The sequence below is a fragment of the Microtus oregoni genome, unplaced genomic scaffold, assembly GCF_018167655.1.
Source record: "Microtus oregoni isolate MIOR12 unplaced genomic scaffold, Mior012 000097F_ref0000449, whole genome shotgun sequence".
NCBI classification, from domain to species: domain Eukaryota; kingdom Metazoa; phylum Chordata; class Mammalia; order Rodentia; family Cricetidae; genus Microtus; species Microtus oregoni.
The window spans coordinates 2759138-2782788 of NW_024544710.1; positions in this window are offsets into that span (position 1 = coordinate 2759138).

Below are 23651 nucleotides of genomic sequence, written 5' to 3' on the forward strand. Positions count from 1 at the left end.
TCCTCAGCATTCAAACAATTCAAAGAGAGCACAATAGCATACAGTATAAAAATTCTCTGTTTATTTTCCATCTTTGTACAGCTTTATTTTAACTCTATTTTGTTTATTTTTATTTTGAACTTTTTGATTTTTGAGACAGGTTCTCTGTATAACTTTGACCCGGAATAACTCTGTGGACCAGACTGTCCTTGAACTCTCAGAGATCCTTCTGTCTCTGCCTCCCAGGCATTATGATTAAAGGCATGTGCTACCACACCTTGAAGTCACAGAGGTCAATCTCCCTCTTCCTTCCAAGTGTTGGGATAAAAGGTGTGTCCTACCACACCCAACTATTCTCTTTCTTCCTTTTTTTTGTTTTTTACTTTTAGAACTTTAACTTTTAGTCTGCATATATTTTCAACATACTGTAGATTATTTAGAAATTTTCTTTGTCTTTGAATCTCTCTTTACTGTATATCTCTCTTTTTCTGACCACACGAGCTTTTAAATTACTGAGCAATATGGGTAGGATTAAAGCCGTGGCTTTGCCAGCTAGATCCAGTCCATTCCTTAGCTTTCCAGCCTCATGGCGGAGATGCAGGCTGCAGCCATGTTTATAGCCACAAGTCTATGGCATTTCAAGGTCCCTGCCAGCAAGCGAGCTGAAACAGACAACACTCAAGTCCTCTCTCTGTAGCCAGCCATCCTGCCTCAAACAGTCAGAGTTTGCCCTGGCAGGATGGCCCAGAAAGCCAGCATTTTAAAACAGCACAACTTTTTTCCTGCTATAGCTGAAAACAAACAAGCATTCAGTCAGCTATTATCTACACCATTTAAATGTTTTGTGGCAGGACCTCTTAAGAGCTGCAGGGTTTTGCAGCTGAAGCTGAGTCAGGAAGCCTCTCATAGATGATAGCGCTTGCTTGCTTCTAGCAAGCAGAGCAGACCCGAGAAATTGCTGCTACCACATCGGGCGCCATTCTGTTGTGGGAGCTACGGGCCTGCTTTTCATCCCGCCTGGCTCCCGCATGGCTAGCTTTACACCAGAAATAACAACACACAAACTCTATTCATTTAAACACTGCTTGGCCCATTAGTTTCATCCTCTTAACCCATTTCTAATAATGTGTGTAGCACCCCTAGGTGCGCTTACCGGGAAGGTTCTAGCCTACGTCAATCCTGGGTCTGAGCTTCATCGCTCTCGTCTGCCCAGGAAAGGGGAGCATGGCCTCTGAGCTCAGTTCCTCTTCCTCCCAGCATTCTGTTCTGTTTACTCCACCCAACTATGTTCTAAGCTATTAGGCCAAGCAGTTTGTTTATTACTTAACCAATGAAATCAACAGATTGATATATGACACTCCCACATCATAGTCCTTTAGAGTATGTGGAAGTTAGTGTAGGGGAAAGAAACATCATGTCAGTGTCCCCCAGGACGGAAATACACTAAAATGCTAGGCAAGCGTGGTTGCGACAAAAATTCCTGTTTGTATAGAAAATAATCTGCCATAGCAGTTCGATTTTATTGCATTTTTAAAAATTCTTGGCCAGGAGAACAAAGCTCAGTTCAGATGAGACTTCTGGGGATGGAAGGGGACTTGAGAAGGTATTCTGTGGATAACCTGCTCCCTCTTAATTCGTCCCCAGAATCAAAGGAAATGTGGTTTAAAGTCTTCGCAGCCGAGAGAGTACTGGGGATCTGGAGTTCGGAGACTCACATACACATGGAAGAACAGAAGGAAGGGAAGAGGAAAGTTACATTTGGGTCTGCAGACAAAGGAACAAGCAAACAAACAAGCAAAAAACTCATGTCAGTGTAGAACTAGCAGAGAAACCGTGGGATTTAACTCTGGCACAGAAAAGAGAGCTCAGAGACAGTGTCAAACAAGGCAGAGGGAACAGCATTCCCAGACATGCAAGTGTCCTCTGAGGGATTTACGATGGCTACTGCTGAAAGAGAAAACATGATGGGAGGACAGATGGATGTCCACGACAAGCAAGCACGCTGAACTTTGAAAGGGCAAATTACAGTTTAACAAGGAGACCTACTACTCAAACTGCATGCACACCTCAGGCAGGCACATGCAGAGACACCCATCGCCACATGGAAGCGATTTTCGCAGCCACCACTAGAGAGTGCAAACCTTAATTTGTTCCTCCCAGGCTAAAGGTGGGATCAGTTAAGTGAGCACCCCTATCCACTAGAGCCTACAGGCGCCACCTCCCTGTAGGCGGAAGTGGGTCTCAGAGCTGCCACCAGTGGGCGGGTTTCAAGGGACGTGCTGGAAGCTCATTGGCCTCTGTGGCAAGGCAGGAGGTGGAGCCAAATACCGCCCAGTAGCCACCTAGGACTGAGGAGAGAGGATCAAGGACCAGAGATGAGGTTTCTCTCCAGGGCTCAAGCCCCTTTTTCTGAAGGGCCAGCGGAGTCTCTCTAAGTATGACCAGCATATTCTTCTGTGTCCTTTACTTCTTCTCTTCCTTATGCTAAGGTGCCTATTTATCTCAGCTTTAGGCCTCTTTAGGCGAAGCCTGCTGGAGAAGGGCGACATCCCGGAAGACCGCACCTCACGTCAACCCGGCCCCTCTAACCACACAGGCTATGCCCAGGCCCCACAGGCCCTGGCCCGACCCCTTCAGAGAGCACCATTCTCTGGGTCGCCTGGCGGTCTGGCAATCGCCCCAGAACCATTGAGGTGGGGAGAGGGTGTGAGGGAAGAGAAGCAGCTGTAACAGGGTCCCAACCTTCGAAGTGTTGAGGTGCGTCTGCAAGACTGGTGTACAACTGGGGAGAGAATGTGCGTTTGGCGGAAGAAGAGGGCCTGTGTCGAGTCGACAGAAAGCTGAGTCTGACAGATACTTTGTCTTTGGGCTAGGTCAGGGACAGGTACTCTGCATGGGCTTCAGAAAACGTCTGTCCCCTGTAGAATGCTGGGAAGGAAGAAAGGGTAAAAGAATGTAACCGAGAGAGATCTGGATGGAATTCGCGAGACTACTGTTTGTTTGAAACCCAGCATGTCACTGGTCAGCTCGAGTTGCCCTCAGTCGTGATCCCAGCTACCCCAGGTTGATGGGTAGGGATGACTTCCGTGTCCCCTGTCTTCAGAAAGACAGAATGATTTCATGAGCAGGTGTGGGATGGATTGGTCTGTGGGACAAAAGGATAATCTTTTGAAAGGGAGAGCAAGGTGGTGCTAACTATTAAAGTGTGTTGTGATGGAAACTCGAAGGGAGAATGAAAGGAAATGGAATCCTGGGCATCCATGAGACTACTGAGTAATTGGTGAATATTTTCCCATGTGTGGAGTGAAGGGATAGAGGGCACCTGGGAAGACAGCTGTCAGCTTCTGGGCTTTGGTGTGATCGTCGAGGGAGGCCTGGGGCTTCCTATGTGTGAAGGTGTTGTGAGTCTGAGGCGATCGACCCTGTAAAGGAGCCAATGCCAGGAAATTCTTGGGGGTGATGGTGAGGTCAGGTGCTGGGGGAGTGGACAACCCGGTGAGGGTGGAGACTCTGTAAGCACAAAAGGGAGACAAGGGCCAGGGGAAACCATGGCAGGACAGATTGGTAGTAGTAGTAGTGGAGGGCCTTTTAGAGAACATTTTAGCCACCAGAGGGGCATTATTTTTGTTTATTTTTTTGCTTTGCTTTGTCTTATTTTCTTTTTGCTAAGATAAGAGAAGTTACTCTTTTTCTTTCCAAAATTTTTATTACATTTTAAAATTTATTTTACATACCAACCATAGTGTCCCCTTCCTCCTCTCCTCCCACTCTCCACCATCACCTCCTTTCTACCCACACCAATCCACTCCTCAGAAAGTGTAAATCCTCCCATGGGAGTCAACAAAACATGGCCCAGCAAGTTGAGGCAGGACCAAGTCCCTCCCCCTTTTTATCAAGGCTGAGTGAGGTAGCCCATTTTAGGGAATAGTTTCCCATGACCCAGCTTATGTGCCCGTGACAGATCCTGGTCCCATGGTAATGGGCCCTATGTACACACCAAATTACACAACTGTCACCCACATGCAGAGGGTCTAGGTCAGTCTCGTGCCAGACCCCTAGCTGTTGGTCTGGTGTCTGTGGGCTCCCACAAGCGAGGATCACAGTCTGTGTGGGTTTTCCCATCATGATCTTGACCCCTCACACACACACACCTTGCTCATATAATCCCCTCCTCCTCTCATCAGCTGGACTCCCACAGCTCAGCCCAGTGCTTGGCTGTGGATCTCTGCATCTGCATCCATCAGTTACTGGATGAAGGTTCTATGACAGCAATTAGGCGGCTATCAATCTGGTTATGAGGGGAGGCCAGTTCAGGCACCCTCTCCACTATTGCTAGGAGTCTTATCTACGGTGTTCCTTGTAGATTCCTGGAAGGTTTCCTGGCACCAGGCTTCTCCCTAACATCATAATGCTACCGTTTTCATTGGAAGAAGCAGATACTCTTAGGCCATAGTGATACAGTGGTATTTCTGCTCTCCACCCCAGAACCATGGAGCAGCAAGACAAAGTGGATGCTGCCTGTGGTCCCTCAGACTTGGAATGTAACATGGGGAATGAGACTGGAGCCCCACTGGTCGTTGGTCCTGGCCTTAGAGGACGTGCAAGCCGCCGAGGCAGAGGCCGCAGTTGTACCACCAGAATCCAGGCCAGGTGAGAAACCCGCCTTCCTGTGAGTATGGCGTCTAGGTAGGGGAGTGGGTACAGCTTGCTTTACAATGGAGATACACTGGTCTATGGAATACACAGGACAATACAGTGGCCAAGGTGGTACAGTGGCTTTTCGGCTCTCCACCCCAGACCCTTGGAACAAAAAGACAAAGTGGGTGTCTCCTTCTGGCCCCGCAACTCGGGATGTAGCATGGAGAACAAGACTGGAGCCCCACTGGGAATCAAAGTCAGAAGACGTGCAAGCCGCCGAGGCAGAGGTGCCAATGGTGGCTCCAGGACCCAGACCAGGCGAGTAACCTGCCTCCTCGTGAGTATGGTGTCTAGACTTGGTAGAGGGTCAGAATCACCCTGCACACGGGGATACAGCGTCATGGGGGGATACTCATGGGCATACAGGGGCCATCGAGGTATAGTGAGGTTTCTGCTCTCCACCCCAGAACCACGGAACCAAAACCCAAAGTGGGTGTCTGCTTCTGGCCCTCCAACTTGGAATGTAGCATGGAGAACACGCCTGGAGCCCCACTGGGAATCAAACGTGGCCTCAGAGGACGTGCAAGCCGCCCTGGAAGACGCAGAGGTGCCAATGGTGGCACCAGGACCCAGACCAGGCGAGTAACCCGCCTCCTCGTGAGTATGGTGTCTAGACTGGGGAGAGGGTCAGGTTCACTCTGCACACGAGGATACAGCGTCATGGGGGGATACTCATGGAGATGCATTGGCCGTGGGAATACAGTGGCATTTCTGCTCTTCACCCCAGAACCATGGATCAAAGCCACCAAGTGGATGTCTGCTTCTGGCCCTCCAACATGGAATGTAACACGGGAAATGAGACGGGAGCCCCACTGGGAATTGGACCTGGCCTCAGAGGACGTGCAAGCCGCCCTGGAAGAGGCAGAGGTGCCAATGGTGGCACCAGGACTCAGGCCGGGTGAGAATTCCACCCCTCACACTCTCAGGTCTTTGAGCGTCTCAGGTGTGCTGCCTCCTTTTGGGTATCCTGTGTGAGTTGAGAGGCGGTCAGGCCCCCTTTGCACAAAACTAATAGGAGTCCTCCATACCCCTACTGTAGGGAGCACAGCGAGGCTCTGCCTGCTCTGGGTTCTGAGAAAAGGGTGCATGGTGCACTGCTAAAGAGAAGACAGATTCAACCACCAAGGACGACTAAGGCTGTAGCCGGCAAACCCCTCTGTCAGGGCAAGAAGTCCTCTGCCAAAGCAAGAGGTCACAGTGAGTGTCCTTGGCTGGGGAGGGAGCCCGGGTTTGATTGGAGGGAAGTGCAGCATAAGCAACTATGTAGCCAGCCCTGTCTGTCTAGAACTGCAGTGTGACCATGAGCTAGTGCACCCTGGACCTCAGTGCCCCAGGTAGAAGACATAGTGTCAATGAGAACAGCACTAGTTGGCAGGAAGCAGAGATTTGGGGTGGGCTCTTTGAGCAGGTCCATTGTGAGGAGCTCTCAGAATGGGGGTGAGTATCTGAGGGAGAGGCTGGCGGACACCCAGCAGGGAGGAATTGGTGGTCTTTTTACAGCTGACAATGAGAACACTGCTTGCCAGCCTGAAGTCTTGCCCCTCATAAGCCCCCAGGAGGTAAGGAGAATCTGTTGCTAGAGTGGGCGGCTCCTGCCTTTCACTGTCAAGTCCCTTTCAGCTGTGTCTTAAAGTCAGGGCTTCCACCTCTACCACTTGGTCAGCACACAGCCTTGTGTGACCCTGGGAAAGGGCACTTCCCCTTGGGCCTCAGTCTCTTCAGTGCCAGTAGACCATGCTGAGATTGGAGGGGGTTCAACAGGCTCTACAGAGCCCTGACATTCTGGGTTCCTGCCCTCAGCCTAAAATTTGCCCAGCCCCTTTTTTTCCTGGCTGGCCTGGAACCCAATCCATGTAGTCCCTGTCTCTGCAGAGCTCCCAAGGGCCTCCATCCCTCTGCTGGCCCCCAGCATTTTCACCTGCACCCTACATGACAATGACCTTGGGCCCGCAATTGATTGCTTTGCCTTCCATGGTGCTCCATGAGGCTTTTGCCTTGTCCAACCCGTGAGTAGAGAGGGTCCATGGAGCCGGCTGTATCTGAATTGCTGCAGTAGGAGAAACAGGAAAGGGATGATTGTGGGAAGGAGAAGGCTGTGTGTCAGGCTGTGCGGGCAAGGACAGGATCCTCTTCTGATTTGACAGCTCCTACTCCAGAGTGGCTTTATTTTCCAAGCATCCATTTCCTAGTGGACATTTTGTCAAAAGGATCCTATAGCTCTCGCACTGAAGAAAGCACCAGCACAAGGCCTGCCACACAGTGGGCCTTCAACACGTGGACACTGTTTCTCCACATGGCTACAGATGGGTGAGACAGAAGGTCCTGGTAAAAACTAGGGTCATGGTGTTGAGGGCCATAGAGGCCCAGGGGAAAGTCCAGAGGCCAGCAAGTAAGCCTCCTGGAAGTGCTGTGGTGGCTGGGCAAAATGCTGAGAAGAACCAGTCCCTGAAAACAGGAGGCCGCCATATCTCTGCAGGGATTTTGTAGATTATAATGCAAAAACTGGTGGATCCCTGATGTCTTCCTCAATGTGTATCTGGGAGAGAATTAAAAGGGGCTTGTGACAATTAATGTCTCAGAAAAAACGTGTCAGACGGGGTGTGCAAAGGAAAACAGGCTGTGCAGGACAAAGGATGTGGCCAAGCCATGGGGCTAAGTTCTCCACAGTCCTTTGGACTCCTACCTTCTGGTACTGCAGAAACCTTGTCAGTCTCAATGGATCAGTGTTGTCCACCCATCCAAGTGTTTAATCCCCTCACCTCTTCTTTCCAGATGCACGGATCAGACCCCCCTGCCGTGTTCCTCCATGGAGTATCATCCACCAGAGACACAGGTCCCTGCAGAGAAGTTTGGGCTCCCGAATGTTGGGCAGGAGGAACTAAGTGGATGTGTCGAGGAGACCGCCTTGGGGTTGGGAGCAGCTGGCCACTGGAAGGGCATTTGTACTTCTGAGAAGAGGTGGTGGGTGCGCAGCTCCTGTTCTCCTCACACCCGTTTCTTTACAGGGGCCCGTTACCTCTGACCAGGCCTCGGTTTCTGCCCCCTTCGAGTGTGAGGAGATACTGCAGGCTGCCGCGGCCCTGATGACTCTGAAGAACTCTTCTTGGACCTGGCGCCAGACCCACAGTTAACCAGGTAGCTGGCTTCTTAAACAGGACCATGGGGTGGAAATGGGTGGGAGATGGGAGGCTCTGTGGCAAGTTGGTCATAGCTGGGCACGTGGGGGTAAGTTGGTAGTTTGAATGACTTGGGGCTGGGTACCCCTGACTTCTGGAGCAGACTTCAGAGAGGGCACTTGAGGATTGCTCAGAGAATGCTCAGCTCCTCTAGTTTGTGCTCAGCAGCAAGTGGCTGGTGTCCTGATGTCCAGAGAGAGAAGGAGACCGAGGCTCTTGGGGGTTGCAGGCACTTGCCCCAGGGCAGGTCGCATGTTACATGGAAGACATAGAAGGAGCCAGGATCCTGCTTCCTCACTCAGGCCCCATGTCCCCATTCTACTGCACACCGTAGTGGTCTGTAGAAGACATATGTTGAAGGAGATATAGTCTCTGGTCTCAGGGGGAATCTCAGTCCAGATGTGCAGCCTGGGTTCCTGCTCAAGGTGTATTTTGCCACCAAATCTCAAATGGCCCACCCAGAGGGCAAGGGCCTCATAAGCTGAGAAGCCAACTAAACCTCTAGTGTCTCTGGAAAGCAAGGCTGGACACTGTCGAGTACAGAGGCAAATGGGGCCTAGGGAGTGTATGCAGAAGCCACGCTGGACAGACCTGCTGGATTGGAAGGGTCAGGATGAAGCTGGAGAGGTGGCTGACTGATCACAGGGCCATGGCAAGGGTGGGAGAGGAATCCTAAGCCAGGGCTTCTTGAAGCTTTCTGTCTGGAAACCCCGTACCAACTGAAGAAATGTTTACTGGACCCACGTATATAAGCACGAAGGATAGACATACAAACCAAACATTCACAGACAATAAACTACAAAGAAATTTAATTCAATACTAATCCTTGGAGTACATGTAATTTCCCATTTACTAAAGATAAATGTGAATGCCAAGGAAGTGGATGTGCTTGTTTAATTTTTCCCAAAGAGTTAAATCTTAACCCCACATTGGACACTGTGGGGCACAAAGTATTTTCAACATTTTTCAGAGTAGATTGGTACTTTCAATTTATAATCGTCACAGCCGAGGATGCTCTTCATAAAGATATGGAGCAAAAAACTGGCAGAAGTATGTCTAGGGCCTCTTCTCAAATGTCAGGAGTACCGCCCTAATCCCAAGCTAAAACTCATCTGACAGTTTTTCACAGGCTTCAAGTCAGCACCTCAAACAGCAGTTTTAAAGTCAAGCATCCTAAAACATGGTGAGGAACCACAGAAGGAAAATATTTAGAGGCTATTGTTTGCCTCGTTTAAACCACCATGTTTCCATTAGAGCCCTCCAACAGGTCTCAAAGCAACCTTTAAACAGGAAGGGAAAGACGGATTCCCCAGGCCATCCTCTGACTTTCCATACCAGCACTTACTAAGAAACACCAGTGTGTGTTCCCCTCCTCTACTCTACTTCTTTCTCTCCCCCTCTCTCTGTCATACAGACACACACACACACACACACACACACACACACACACACGCCTGTGCATGCACATCTAGGCCAGGAGGACTGGGTAATGGAAATCCAAAGAGCTTTCCTGACATCAGGAAGGTTTTATTTAGAGACCATGGGCTTGACTGGAGTAAGTTTTGGCCTGTGATGGAGGAATCAGGGAATATGAGGCTGGAGGTGGGGAATCCAGGCGGGAATATGTCTCTCCCTTGTGTCAGTGACAACTCTTCAACTGTGGGAGACAAAGAAGAAAGGGTTCGAGTCAGGAAAGGGATTCGGGGATTTGTGATCCTTAGGTGGTCCTCATCCCATCCTTTCTCCCTTCAGGTCTTGCATGAGTTGGAGCAGTGAAACCTCCCAGCCCATCCTTGTGACTGGGATCCAAGGCAGGCGACCTCTTGCTATCTACTGAGCATCTGGACTGCACCTCCCTCTTGAGCTTAAGGGCCCAGAGGAGGGGGTGCAGGTTTGTTCAAGGACTGAGTATTTGATAGATTACACGATAGCTGTCTCAAATGCTTAAATGTGTTTTGTCAACGTTCAGGCATTTCATAAGCTTTCAGACTCTTTTCATAATGTGGATCCTTGACTTACATAGTGTGTTTTTGTACCCCCATCCCTTGTTCCTTTGGAGGCTAGCACTTTTTAGTGTATGTTCTGTAGGTAAAATGATAATACAGCCTTTCCATTGTTGGGGTTCTACGTGAGTTGGTATGCCAGTGTTTACATTTGTTTTTTGATGGTGTATGTGCCTGGGCGCTCCTGTACTTCATATCTGCATTGTGGATACATGAGATGTTTCAGTTTGTGTCTAGGCCTGTGTATGTGAATAAATAATAAAACATTGTTGGGAAGCACTACGCAGGTCTTCACTGTAACTGGCTACATTTTCCCCAATGGTCTTTCTTCTGGGACTCTGACCCTACCACTTGTTTGAAACCTTAGCCACTCTGCATGCCTGTTAATGTCTTCAAAAGCTGTGCCACACCAAATAGAGACCCTCACACTTCACCAAGAAGGGCTGTAGCATGCAATTTCCCTTGGTTCTCTCTGATTCTTTGGGTTAAGGCTTCAACCCAGCCCCTGACATCCATATATCCAAAGAATCTGAAATGTTTAAGCAAAATTTCCTTTTCAATCCCCTGCCTTGGGTGTTGCCTCAGTCCTGACTCCACGTCCAAAAAAGCCCACCAAATGGTAAACCCTCCTCAGAGATGCTCCAAACCACTCCCGCATGGTATAGAAACAGTAACCCAGAACAAACAAGTCGTTTTCTGGTCTTCCTTCTTCTAACTCTCTGGGACCTTTGCTATCCATTAAACCTGGACTATTTCTAATTAATTATTTTTGTTTGTTTGATTTGGATTATTGTGTTGGTGATGAGATTAGTTGGGCTGCCAAATCTTTACATCTGGATGTCCCACTTACGGGTTTGTTTTTCTCACCCACCCAGGTTCACATGTTGGGTAAATACCTCCCCCGCCCCGCACCTGCCAGACTAAGATTGGCTTTGTCTGGGTAAGTTCTGAGTTCCAAGTCATTGCCTTTAGAGGCCCAGGGAGTCATACAATTCTGGCTGTCCTACTAAAGATGCAGCCTTGCCTGGGTCCCAATCAGACCAGGACAAGGACCTGCCTTATTCCAGGACACAAGGGCCTCCCTTGTCTTTCTGGGGTTCCTTTATCATGAGACACTCTGTTAAGGAATTTCTCACATCCATCTGTTTTTTGTTCCCCAAAGTATATCACGGTGTATTCGTTTTACTAAACTTAGAGACCCAAGTCTAGGGATGACTTAGAAAAGGAACGCTAACAATTTGATGCCTGATCTCCAAATGCCCTTGTGCTGCTTTGTACAAAATATTTTTCAGTTGGGGATATCTGACACCTTATGTACCTTAAGGCCTAAAATATATTTTCCCTGTGCAAAACAAACAAGCCCCCATAGGCCCAAGATTTCTGGTTGCTATGCTCCTGCTCCCCCTCTCCAACCTCCCTCCTTGCTTCTCTAGTTGTTTGTTGTTGGTCTCATGCTGGCATTCTCTCTATAAGTTTCTGTTTCCCCTCTCCTTCCACTCTAAAACATCAACAGAGATCCCAGCTACAGTAGGACCACAGACATAGACATGACCCCAGTAACAGCCATGAACTTTTCTCTGCTAGGGCCTTAGTTTCAGCTCAGGCCACACACCACAGTGTGGCCCCTGGAAACCACATGGACCATGGAAATCAACGTGGTCAGGCTGCAGTGCAGACCATGGATATCTGAGTGGTCTTCAGAGGTAACAAGAGCCATGGACATCAACACGGATCTGAGTTGCAACAGGGCAACAGACAAAGACATGACCCTCAGCAACAGCCCAGATATCATCATGGCCGCATATGGCAGCCCAGACCAAGGACATGCATATGGCCTTTTATGCTAACTCTGGCCAGGGACCTAATAAGTTTTCTGTACCCCAATAATAGGTTTCTTTATCAATGCAGTAGGTCAGATGAATCTGTATTGAAAAAGGAAAAGACCAGGTTCTTTTTGAGCAAAATAACTCTCTGGTGAGCTCTCCAGGCCCCCAGAGATCAAGGCAGGAGAAGGGTCTGGAGAAATCACATGGAAAAAATAAAGCTTGACACTTATGTACCCTGTAGTCATGGGGTGTTGTTGTGTCTGCCACAAACTGAGTTTGTGCCCAATTAGAATGAATTAGGAGGGGATTGGACAGCTGGCAACTTCACGGGAAGAGCCAATGAATCCTACAAGAATGTGGAACTGGCTTTTGGTGGCTTTTCTTTGTTGTAAATTCTCTGAAAGGGCAGGGCTTAGAGAGGGAGAAATGAGACATTCTGGATCAAGGAGCAGCTTGGGTGATATGGGAGTCCCCTCTGTGTGCTGTGATCATCATTAATTAATAAAGAGACTGCTTTGGAACTATAGCAAGGCAGACTGTAGGTAGGCAGGGAAAGCTAGGCTGTATGCTGAGAGGAAGAAGGACGAAGTCAGAGAGTCACCATGGAACCGCCAAAGTGAGACATGCCAAAACTTTGCTGGTAAGCCACCGTCCATGTGTTTGCTGGCACCTCCTATGAGAGAGATTTTCATGATTAAGCCATAGCAGGAAAAAAGCCGCACTCACAAGGACAGCAGACAGGAATGGAAGAAGATCTGGGACCATGAGGTTGCTGGCTGTCAGGAAACTCTTCAGGCTTGGTGTTTGTTATTGAGTCAGGGATGGCTTCTAGAGGAGTAGCTCCCTGGTATGTGTGAAGACTTGGCTTCAGTGGGGAGGGAGGAGGAAGAACAGCTCTGGAGGGACAAGACCAGGCAGTTGCAGTGAGTTTGACCGTGAAGATAGGCAGCTGCCTTTTCCTCCATGGTATGTTTGCAGGATTTAAACAGGGCTACCAGGAGGCAGCAGGGTACATCTTCATGTCTCATACAGACTCTGGTACTATGGATGCTCAAAATGATAGAGCTTGATCAACAATTGGACTGACCCATTGTTCAGCCCTTGAGATACTTGCAGGACATATCAGGAATGGTCTGTAGTCTGTGGGGTCTGTCTTGTGACTTCAGGGGTGATGATTTCTAAGGACCTGGTCTGTCAGATACTACTCAGTCCACCCACACTGTAGCTCTGAGCTTTGAAAATTGACCATCTTGGTTATGATGGGAGGAGCAGGTCAGGAAGATAAATAGCATCTTAGCCTATGGACTCATGCAGGAGGGATCATCAGAGACAGACCTTCATGAGAGCAATAACCTTAGGAACCTTGCAGCTGGACTGCAGTGTCCGAGTCCCCTGGGCTTTGGGATCAGAGAATGTGCAGGTATTCAGGATTTCAGAGAGCTCTCAATGAAAGGTTTCACTGTAGATGTGATACTGAATGTCAGCTCTGGAAACTGTACCACCTTGTTGAAGGTCACAGAGAGATGTGGTATCACAGGCAAGAGAGTCAAATGAGAACACCATGAGTGTGAATAGTGGTGACACATGAATCATGCCTCCTAGCAACTCACAGGGTCCAGAAACCAAGGGACTGTGAAAGGTCCCTCATGAAAAGGAGATTACAGGAGGGTGTTTTTTAGCTAGCTATGGCACCAAAATCAGTGGCTTTCTGTCAAGTCAGCCAGGACTGCGCTGGTATAGGTGGGACATCTGGCTCTGGGGAATGGGGAATGGGGATTCTGGAACTCTTTCTGTGTGCTGAGCAGGGATAAAGTGATGAGGACTGCTTATTATGAAGCTCTACTCCATTAAGACCGTTGTTGCCTACTGGAATTTTGGTTTGTCCAGTGACACCTCCTCCTTAGCCATGTTATGGGTAGAGGGTGGACTCCTCCATTTAAAGGTCCCCTTTCCTGCAGTGTCCTGAGGGCTGAAAGGAGCGGCAGCATTAGAACCTCATCTCATTGGCCTGTATTAATTTGGTTATCCCAGATTCATTTCTCGAATGCCCAATATCCACATAGAAATTGGCTCTCCACCTGCACACACTGTCCAACATCTACTCTGTGGGTGTCTGGGCTTCGAGTTGGGGGCAGCAAATGGGAGAGTATGCGTTAATGTTCCAGAGCAGAATCTAGGAGCTGCACACTTTAGTGGATACATAATTACCATCTCATTTGGTCAGTACAAGGTGCCCTAAGACAGGGACTGCTTGTTCCGAAATCAGCAAGACAAAGCTCTTCCGTAGAGTGGAGTCTGAATATGGCAATTATGGCAGTGTTCCTAACAGAAGCCACACATCAGTGGGCAACAGCTACAGCTGTACAAAGAGTATGTTATGTGTGATTGGGCGTGTGCACTCCTGCATGCACTCACAAGCAGAGCAGAAGCAGTAAACGTCTGCATATCTGGAGTGCTGTGGGAAGAAAGAAGGGGGTGGGAGGGGAATTGGGAAGGACTAGGAAAACAGACAGGAATGGAAAGGGAGGGCAGAAGACAGGCGTCCCGGGGGAGATAGAGAAACATTTGCTCTCTGCATCAGCATCATGGCCTCATTCTGCTTTTGATAAGGCTCCTCCAACCACCCGGAATTGCTTGCAAATGTATCCACTCTGATCTGCCCCCTGTCCAGAGAACAATTGCTTTTGTGCTATGTGCTGGGAAGATTAGCCTGCAGCTACTTGTGAGCATTGCAGACCCAGAAAGCAAATGAAAGTCCTTGTAGGGAAAGGGTGTTTCTAGAGGGAACTATAAGTCCGAGGCCCCCAGGGGGAGGAGAATTGGAAGATCTCTGTGTCCACTGAAGGCAAACTAGAGACCCTTGTGTAGATTCCCAAGGGTAGATTGATGGTGTGTGGAGTGAGAGGTAAAGTCTCTTATAGAATCCTTTCATTTGGAAATGCCTGATGGAAGAGAAGCCTCCACAGGCTGGTAAGGAATGTATCCAGCCATGTAGATGTTGGGCTTTCTTAATGAACCATCTGAGGGTCATGACAGAAAGGCTAAATCAATGCACACCTGAGTGGCTGCCCAAGTGGCAGTGCACAGATCATATCCTCTGTGACCTGGTGGAGCCAGAAGGAGTCATATAGTCATGACATTGATAGTACTTAATCCATTCACCGGCCTGGCCTCAGAAAAGGACAGAGTTCCCAGCTCATATGGAAACCACGACAAGAAGCAGAGTTGTGGGTTCAGGTCAAGAAGATGCCAAATACATCCTTAGATAGTTCAATTGTGTGGATTTCAACCGGTCTTGCCAGGTGGTGTCAGTCAAGTTCATGGAAGAACTGACCCAGTCCAGAGCATCACATGACCTCTTCAAAGTCACAGAGATGACTCAGACCAAACCTGGGACTTGACCCTGAGTCTGACTGAGAGGTGTGCACATCCTGTGTCCACTGAGCCACATGAAACTCTCCCAGTCTGACTCAGGCCCTCTGTCACTTGCCCACAGTCCCAGCCCTCAGGTAGTCCTGTTATCTTCAGCATTAGTGACTGACATGTAGTCCATCTAACCAAATATACCAGCATTACAGAATAGTTATTCTCCCAGCTTTTCTTTGGTTGGGGAATCTGCATGACTTGTCTAGGTCCTCCACTTTTCACCCTTTCTGACACCTACTTGTAATCAAGGTGTCAGATGCCCATGGACTGTGATCTCATAGGTGGACTGAAGGTGAGCCAGGTGTTGACAGGATCCAGTTCCTAATGGGCTGCAGCATGAGGGCCTTAGCCTGTTTCTGTCTGATAGAGGTATGATTGCCACCAACTCATTGTAAGCTGTTCATCTCCACAGGGACATGTGCAGTTAGTACTGGAGGGAGGAAGTTTGCCTGCTAGGGCAGGCTTAGTCTTGTGACAGCCTGCCCTTGGGCAGCAATGACTTACTACTATAGTTTCCAAATGCTGCTGGCTACAAGCATGGCATTGGGTTGGGCCCATTTCATTAGGACCAACGTTCCTGGAAGGAGGTTGTCACTGAGGGCTGTGCTAGAAGTGTGCTTACCACACGTTTCTGCACTGCATGGAATATGCAGTAATGAAAGGTGGTAGGGGGACCTGTTCAAAGAAGGAAGGAAGGGATTAAATGTAGATCTGAGAACACTGAATGCATTCCTAATATGTAAGGGGCAATTCCAGGGAAAGTAGCAGCATTGAGAGCGACACAAAAATAGGTAACTTGTGAGGTTCCCATGTCATTTTCTGTGTTTCTTTTTGAGGAGTTGAGGTGTTGTCGTGAAAAGTATTCTAAAAATGGAAACCATAAGACCAAGTGGAGGTCCCATGGCCACTGCACACTTCATTATAGAGCCTAGTGCATCATGGCGAGGGCAATCCCATCAGCCCAACAGATTCATTTGGCATGATTCCCAGTAGCCAGTGAGCCAGAATCCAAATCAGAGCCTTCGCCAAGATCCAACCAGTTTTTGTGCCAGTAGTGTGGATTTTTTTCACACCAAGACGCAGAGGGAGATCACGCTGTGTTGTAATTTTACTGAATTCTCTTCCAAAGCAGAAATAGATGGGGTGACACATTTTGACATAAACAACCAGACGTGATGAATGATGGAACTCTGTTGGGTGAGTTCATTGTTGTCAGAATATAAGTTATCACTCCCCTCAAAGCCCTACATGTGGTTTGTGGTTTCTGGGACATTGTGGCTCCTTTTGACCCAGCTCCATGGCCTTCGGCCCACAGCCTTCTTGTTCAGCACTAGAGATGTCACCCAGTCCCTTATGGAGACGACCACTCTTGATAAAATATTTGATATTTGGTTTCCTTTATGTCTCAGAGTCACATACTGTCTCCTTCACCAAAACACACAAACCATATACTGAGGAGATGAGAGGAGGACCAAAAAATATTATAAAGCCAGATAACAGAAGTGTGGTTAGCAGTTGGGCAGCTTGGATAGTAAGGACTGGGAGCAGCAGACAGTACTTGGTCATCATCTGGGAGTCATGTCTGTGGCACTGTTGATCTTTGAGATTCTGGGTATGTCTGTAGGGAAGGAGAAAAGAGGGACAGTTGGTCGTTGAGCACCTTGAGGAATTGACACATGGGCTATGGTTCTCTTGGTACATAAATGGAGACAGTTAGGCTTGCTGCTATGTGAGAGGCAGAGACTGCGGTCACAAATATCTATAATTCTAGAACTCAGAAGGTGGTGGTAGAGGTTCAGAAACTCAAGGACATGATAGTGATGTCTATGCCAGCTGGGCTCAAGGCCTTGTCTTGAAACAAAGGTAAGGAGAGGAAAGGAATTCCTCTGATAAGGGAGACTACAATGGTTAATAGAAAATCCAGTGTTTTAATGAGAGTCAGTCCTCTTCAGGAAAGCCATCAAAGCCTGCTCTGACATTTGCTGCCTTTTACCAAGTGCTTATTGGGAGGTTTATGTGGATACAGTGGGTCCAGGGCTGTATTCATGATCCCCGGGACTCAGTGACTTCAACATATCCTACTGATATGGGCCATCATAGCCAGCCCATATCTATATTCATTTCACAGAGCAGTGCCATCCAGAGACCTGGGTCACTAGCCTTTTGTGGACAGTGATCAATCACCTTGCCGGGAAAACAGACTCACATGTTTTTGAGTTTGCTTATCATGGGGAAGAAAGGGCGATCCAGCCACCTTCACTGTTAACCTAGGACTCCAGGCTTTTCCCTGCAGGGGAAGGTCTCCAGACAGGCACAGTTTTCCTCATACAGGAAGGTCCTGTCTCAGCCACAGCAGGTAGAGACATTCAGATTATTCCAGAAGTGTGCTGTGCATTTGGTGTAGGAAAGGGGTTAGTGTCATAGGTGTGCAATCCCCTTAATCCTGTTGTGCTTGTGAAGACTGAGAGCCAGTCCTTTCTGAGAATTCCATCCCTGTGTCCCTGTCCCAGTTTCCCACCACCCCTTCTGGAGATAAGTACATGCTGGCCAAGCACTTGATACATTTTCCTCACTCCTTTGGACCTTGGGATGCCTCACTAACTTGTATATCTGTTTCTCGTCCTGTCCTCCTTTCTCCCCCAAGTCCATTCTAATCAAGCATACTACACCAAGGCCAATGGTGAAATGACTTATTGAAAGTGGTTTCCCCTACCGTTTAGAATCTGCTAGCAATGATTATCTAAGGCTTAAGACTTGGCAGAAGGGTGAGTTTCGGATTGTTAACATCACATTTTCCAAAAGAAAAACACAGTCACTTGTCACTCACATCTTTCTAGTTTCCAGCTCCATCCACATGTTGACAATTTCAGCAAACAGACAGGGAGACTCTTCCTGTATCTTAAATGTCCCATAAGCTCTCCATGACTAAAGCCCAAGGCCCACCAAGGATCTGTAATCAGACTCCAGGTGTCTCTTCCATGAATTGGTGGCAGCCAAGAGGCTCCAGAGGGAAGCAAAGTGGCAGGAAGTGTCTCACGCGACCCTGAAGCTTGGAGCAGAAAATCTTTTTCTCTTTGATGTACTCAACATGCTGTCACACCTTTTGCTTAGTAACTGGTGTTTATTGGTTGTACATAGAACTGAGTTTTATGCCGACAGTGTCATTCAAGTATTGGAGGAAGCTTTTCTCCACAACCCCTACTCTTCCTTCTGTTCTTCTCCAATTTATGGCAAGTGCCTCAATTTCTTCTAATCTGTTTCACTTCTTCTTTGATGTCACTTAGACATCCATGATTTTATGTATATATATATATATATATATATATATATATATATATATATATAGCTTAGGATTCTCAAGTGTGAGAAAACATGTAAAATTTATCTGTATGACTTACTTAACTTAAAATGCTACACTCCAAATGCAGAAGAATAAGGCTAGATTCCCCACTTCTCTGTGGAGAAACCCATGGCAAGTGAATGACTAGGTTTACTGTAAGACCTGAAACCCTGATAATGATAGAGGCAGACAAGAAAAGACCTGTGCTTGTTTAGCAAATGAGGCCAGCAGCAAAGGGAGCAGTTAATCCACTGAAGAGACATCATTCAGAATGGAGGAAAAATCTTCACTAACCAGACACCCAGTAGAAGAGAGCTACCTAGCTGTTGAGTATTGAAAAAGGCAGCATGCCTGAGGATCTCTCCATGGTCCTGACCTTGAGGATGCTCTGGCCTAGCATGTAGCAGAGCTGGAGAAGAGCTTGCTAGAACATGATTGGCCTTGAGACCATGACATCTCAGACCCAGAACAATGATGTCTGTCAGAAGCAGCTGTTTGTTTTGCTGTCACTCTTGTGAGGAGTACCACTCTATCTAACCCAGGCTGACCTTGAACTCAGAATCCTTCTGTCTCAGCCTCCCTATGCTGAGGATAGAGGCATACACCCACACAACCAATGTAATGTATGGTTCTGATCTGCGGTAGGAGGAGAAAGAATTTGAAGGTGCACCATGTGCAAACATTTCCAAATAGAGGTGTCCTTGCTGGCTGCTGTTTCCAAGAGCGTCTGAACTAGTACCTGCCTGCAGTGTATGTTACAGGCTGGAATTCTTACAGTTTGTAGTGTTTCCCAGTTTACAACAGGATACAGGCAGCTGATTTCTATTCCGTTTCCATTCTGACTCGTGACATGGTACTCTTACTCCTTTTGAGATGGCCATTTCATTTCTATATCTGCCATTCTCAAATCAGTGGTGTTCTCTTCCATTGTAGCTTGTTCCTCTTTGTTCATTTGTTTGTTCATTTTTTCTACTTTTGCCATCAGAGTTCTCAGTGTGCTCCAATGTGCTTCTTCTGCATGATTGAAATGAAGACTGTGTTGTTCTCAGGCTCATTCTTCTGTTTGCTATCCGTGTCTTCTGATTCATTGGATGATTTTCAATTCACTGGCATAGTGGCAGTTTCTTCATGCTCATAATAACCACACAAGGCTGGCAAGATTTACCTGGATGTTCTGCTGGAAATAAAGTATCCATGAGGCTTCAGGGATTTTCCCTCCAGAATCTAACAGGTATGTCAATGTGTGTATGCTGGCCCTAATGCTATACAAATACCTGGGGCCATGACAGACTGTTCCCCATCAGCAATTCTGCCACATACCCACTTGCTCTCTGGTGTAGAAGGAAGAAATCACACAGAATTATAGATTGACATAAACTGGTGTTTGGGCACATACCTGCCACCCTGTTACGGGAGACTGGATCTGGAGTTTTGTAAGTTTGAAGACAACATGGGATACATACTGAGTTTCAGATCTTAGTCACTTCTCTATTTTTGTGAGGCGACAACATAGCCAAAGCAACTGATGAGAGAAAGAAACATTTTGTTGGCTGTTTGTTTTCAGTTCCATAGGTAAAGTCCTCAGCATCATGGCAGGGATCCTGGTCACAGGCAGGTAGACATGGTTCTGAGCAGATAACACACAGGCGGCCATGGTGCTGGAGCAGTAGCTGCAAACTTACATGTTGAGACAACACCCAGAATGGTGAGAGACCAGAGCTGGCCCTATGGTGTGGTGTGGACTTTTGAAACCTGCAAGCCCACTCCTAGGGACACAGCTACTCCACCAAGCCCATATCTCCTAATCCTTTCCAAACAGTCCCACAACTGAAACCAAATATTCAAACACATGAGCCTGCGGAGGTCATAGGCATTCACAACATCACAGCTACAGCGCTGGGCATAGTGAGAATGTATCTAAAAAACACTCCCAATTCTCAAGACAATCAAGGGAAGCCCAAGCTATTGAAGCTCCCCAAGCATTGCTACCACTAACTCACTGTTAGAGGCAGCCTGATCTACTGTCCCCACACCCTCAGAAGTGTCTGACTCTCAGCACACATTCCTCCTCTCTGCCCTCTCATTTCTGTGAATTACATCAGGACTTCATGTAGACATAAAGGAGCAATAAATATCCTAAAATATAAGAAAGGCACAGAACTCAATAGCAAAGGAAACCTACAGCTATCCCTGTTTGAAAATTGACTGAGAATCTGTGTAGACATTGTTAAAAGGAGATGTACAAATGGCCAACAGATAGGGACCAAAGTTCTTGGCAATAATCATCAGGAGAACGGGAATCAAATTTGCAGTGAGAGATCATCTCACCTTTTGTGCTGGGCTTGCCATCCGAGATGGGAATTAGGGCCAACAAGGAGCAGAGTACAAGATTGTTAAAGTGGGAATTGGTACAACAGCTATTGAAAACGCCGTGCATGTGTCTCCAGACATTAACGTTAGAACTACTATACATTTTAGCTGTACCTGTACTGGGGGTATATCCCAAAGCCCTAAATTCAGTGCTCCAAAAATATCTGAATCCCCACACTGACTGAGGCATCACCTACAGTACCTGTCCTAGGAACATAATATAAATGTCTGTTAGTGGATAATCATATCAAGAATATAGCTGGATCTGGGGGCAAAACCTGCAATTACAGGCACTTGGAAGGCTGTGCCAGAAGGATAATAAGTTGATGACTTGCCTGGGCTACAGAATGAGCTTAAGTACAAATGTTGTGCAAATTACTGAGATACAGTTGCATTTCCTTTAGTTTTAAAATGAACTGGGAATTTAGCCAATTGAGAGAGTATTTACTTGCCAAGTGCAAAGACTACATTCAATCCAGGGGCTCTGTAAAAACTCCTCCTCCTCTCTATGCACACAGACATTGTACACACGAAATAAAACATCATTTGACCACAGACAGGAAACCCACAAATAATCTGTTACCTGCTTCCCAAAGAGAAGGAAAGTGTACAATAGTAGTTGCCAGTGACCTGAAGGTGGCATAGAGATGACAATGTGAACATAGAGGTTTAAATGACAGCTTAAGTGCACAAACTTATTTTTTTATTTTAGGTATATAATGTATGCTATACCTTGGTATCCTGCTTTGAAGTATGTATAGGTTGTAAATGTGATCACTGAGTGCATAATAAAGTGTCTGGGCTAGGTCTATAATGTAGTGGCATAAATGAATGCAGACAGATTGTAAAAAATATATACAGCTTTAATGGGAGAAATAGACTTACAGTACCACGGTTCCCATGGAGAACAGGAAGCAGAAGGGGCAGCTGGGCGCATGCCCAGCAGATTTATAGGTAAACATTAGCCCGAGGCAAACACTCCCCCTAAGGCTGGGCTTAACACTGCATCTCCCCCTTTTGTCTAAATAAGACAGAACTAAACCAAATACAACTATATACAATAATAACAAATAATAAATATAACAAGCAATATTGAGAACAAAAGTTTTGCTAGACATTCTATCTCAAGGAGTCTAAATAATGTAGAGAGTAACTACAATTATATAATCTTCAACTCCGTCAAAGATCTGAGAAGGGAATACATATTACTTAACTAACGAGAAATATCCAAAATGTGCAACAATTGACAGAGACAACTGAGTCCCTGGGCAATCACCCAAAGTCTCGTTTGCAATGTTGAGTCAACCAACTTTGGCTACGGCCTAACATAACTGACATACCATTTATAAATGCAAGGAACTTTCTTAGAATTATCCTACCCTGTCTTGGCAAGATAAGACAATCCGGTTTCATATCTTTGTCAGTAGTTGAGGTATGGGCTTTTCTTAACCCAAAGGCCAGTTCTGCCAAGAAGACAAGCTCCCAGTGGAGAGTCTTTGGTGCTCAACGTTCTCTCGGGAGTAGAGTGGTGTTGCCAGGAGTAATCGTGTCTCGTTGGCACAGAATTCTAGGTTAGATTAAAGGCCATTTTCTACAGTTCTTCAAAGAGGCTGAAGATTACACTAACTATACATAATATAATCTCTATGTATCTAAAAGATCTGATTAACCAAAAAATAAATACGACAAACATATAATTCTCAATACCTATCTAACTTGAAGACTAAAAGAATAAACAACTGTGCAATATATGAAGACAATGATCTTCAACTGTAAATAATGTTATTATATAAATAGTATCAGAGGTAAAAATGTACATTGTAATATGGTAGATGTATCAATACAATATAGACAAAGTTATAAGCATACTCTTATACAAAAATAGAGGTAGGAACACTCACATTCAATATTCAACATATCAATATACAGGAAACAGTACCAATACAATTTTCTAAAAACAGTAATTCACAAATACCAATCATCCCATCAAACCAGTTAATCCTTTTTTTTTCCTGAAAATACCCCTAATTCTATAAAATATCTCCCCATCCCCTCAACCCTGAACCAACCACTAAAAGATGTCCCTAACCCTGAGGGCAAACTCTGTTGGGAGAGGGGACATCGTCCTCTAAAATTGCTTCTAGCTGACATGGGGGCGACGTTCTTCTTAGGGGCTCCTGTGAAAGCAAATGATGGTAAAATTCCCAAATTAACCTTTGACCTAAGAAAATTATAACTAGTCTCTGAGCGTTTTGAGAAGATCCAACCAGAGTGTTGTCAAAAATATGCAGCATTCAAAATGGTGCAGTTGGTACCAAAAAACAGGTCTAATTTTAGCACTTAAAAAAATATTCATGATGTCATAAAAACCAGATTGAGTTGATGTCGTGGGGCCCCATCTTCATCCTGGAAACTTTAAAGATTCCTGTAGGGAAAGTTGTTGCTTGTTATGGGAAATTTAAACATTAACAACAAGGACATATACTGACATATAAAAAAAGGCACAGATATGAGGAAAGGCAAAGAAAGTTTATCAAGTATATAATTATTCTTATTCTGTCCCATTTCATGGCTCCTGACCTGAGACAGAAACTCTGAAATATCTCTTATCAACAGACTTTGGGATTGAAGAGGGACTGAGCCATAGTCCAACTCCAAAACCAGCTCTACATATTTATAAAGAAATGTTTAATAAGACATATGTATATATATAAAAATTTAATACTTACAGAATATGTCCATCCATCAGTAATTAAATATTCAGGTTCCCTTAAATTCTTTGAAGATGAGTATTTTCCTGTGGAGATAAGAAAAGAACCCTGCCCCCAACCTA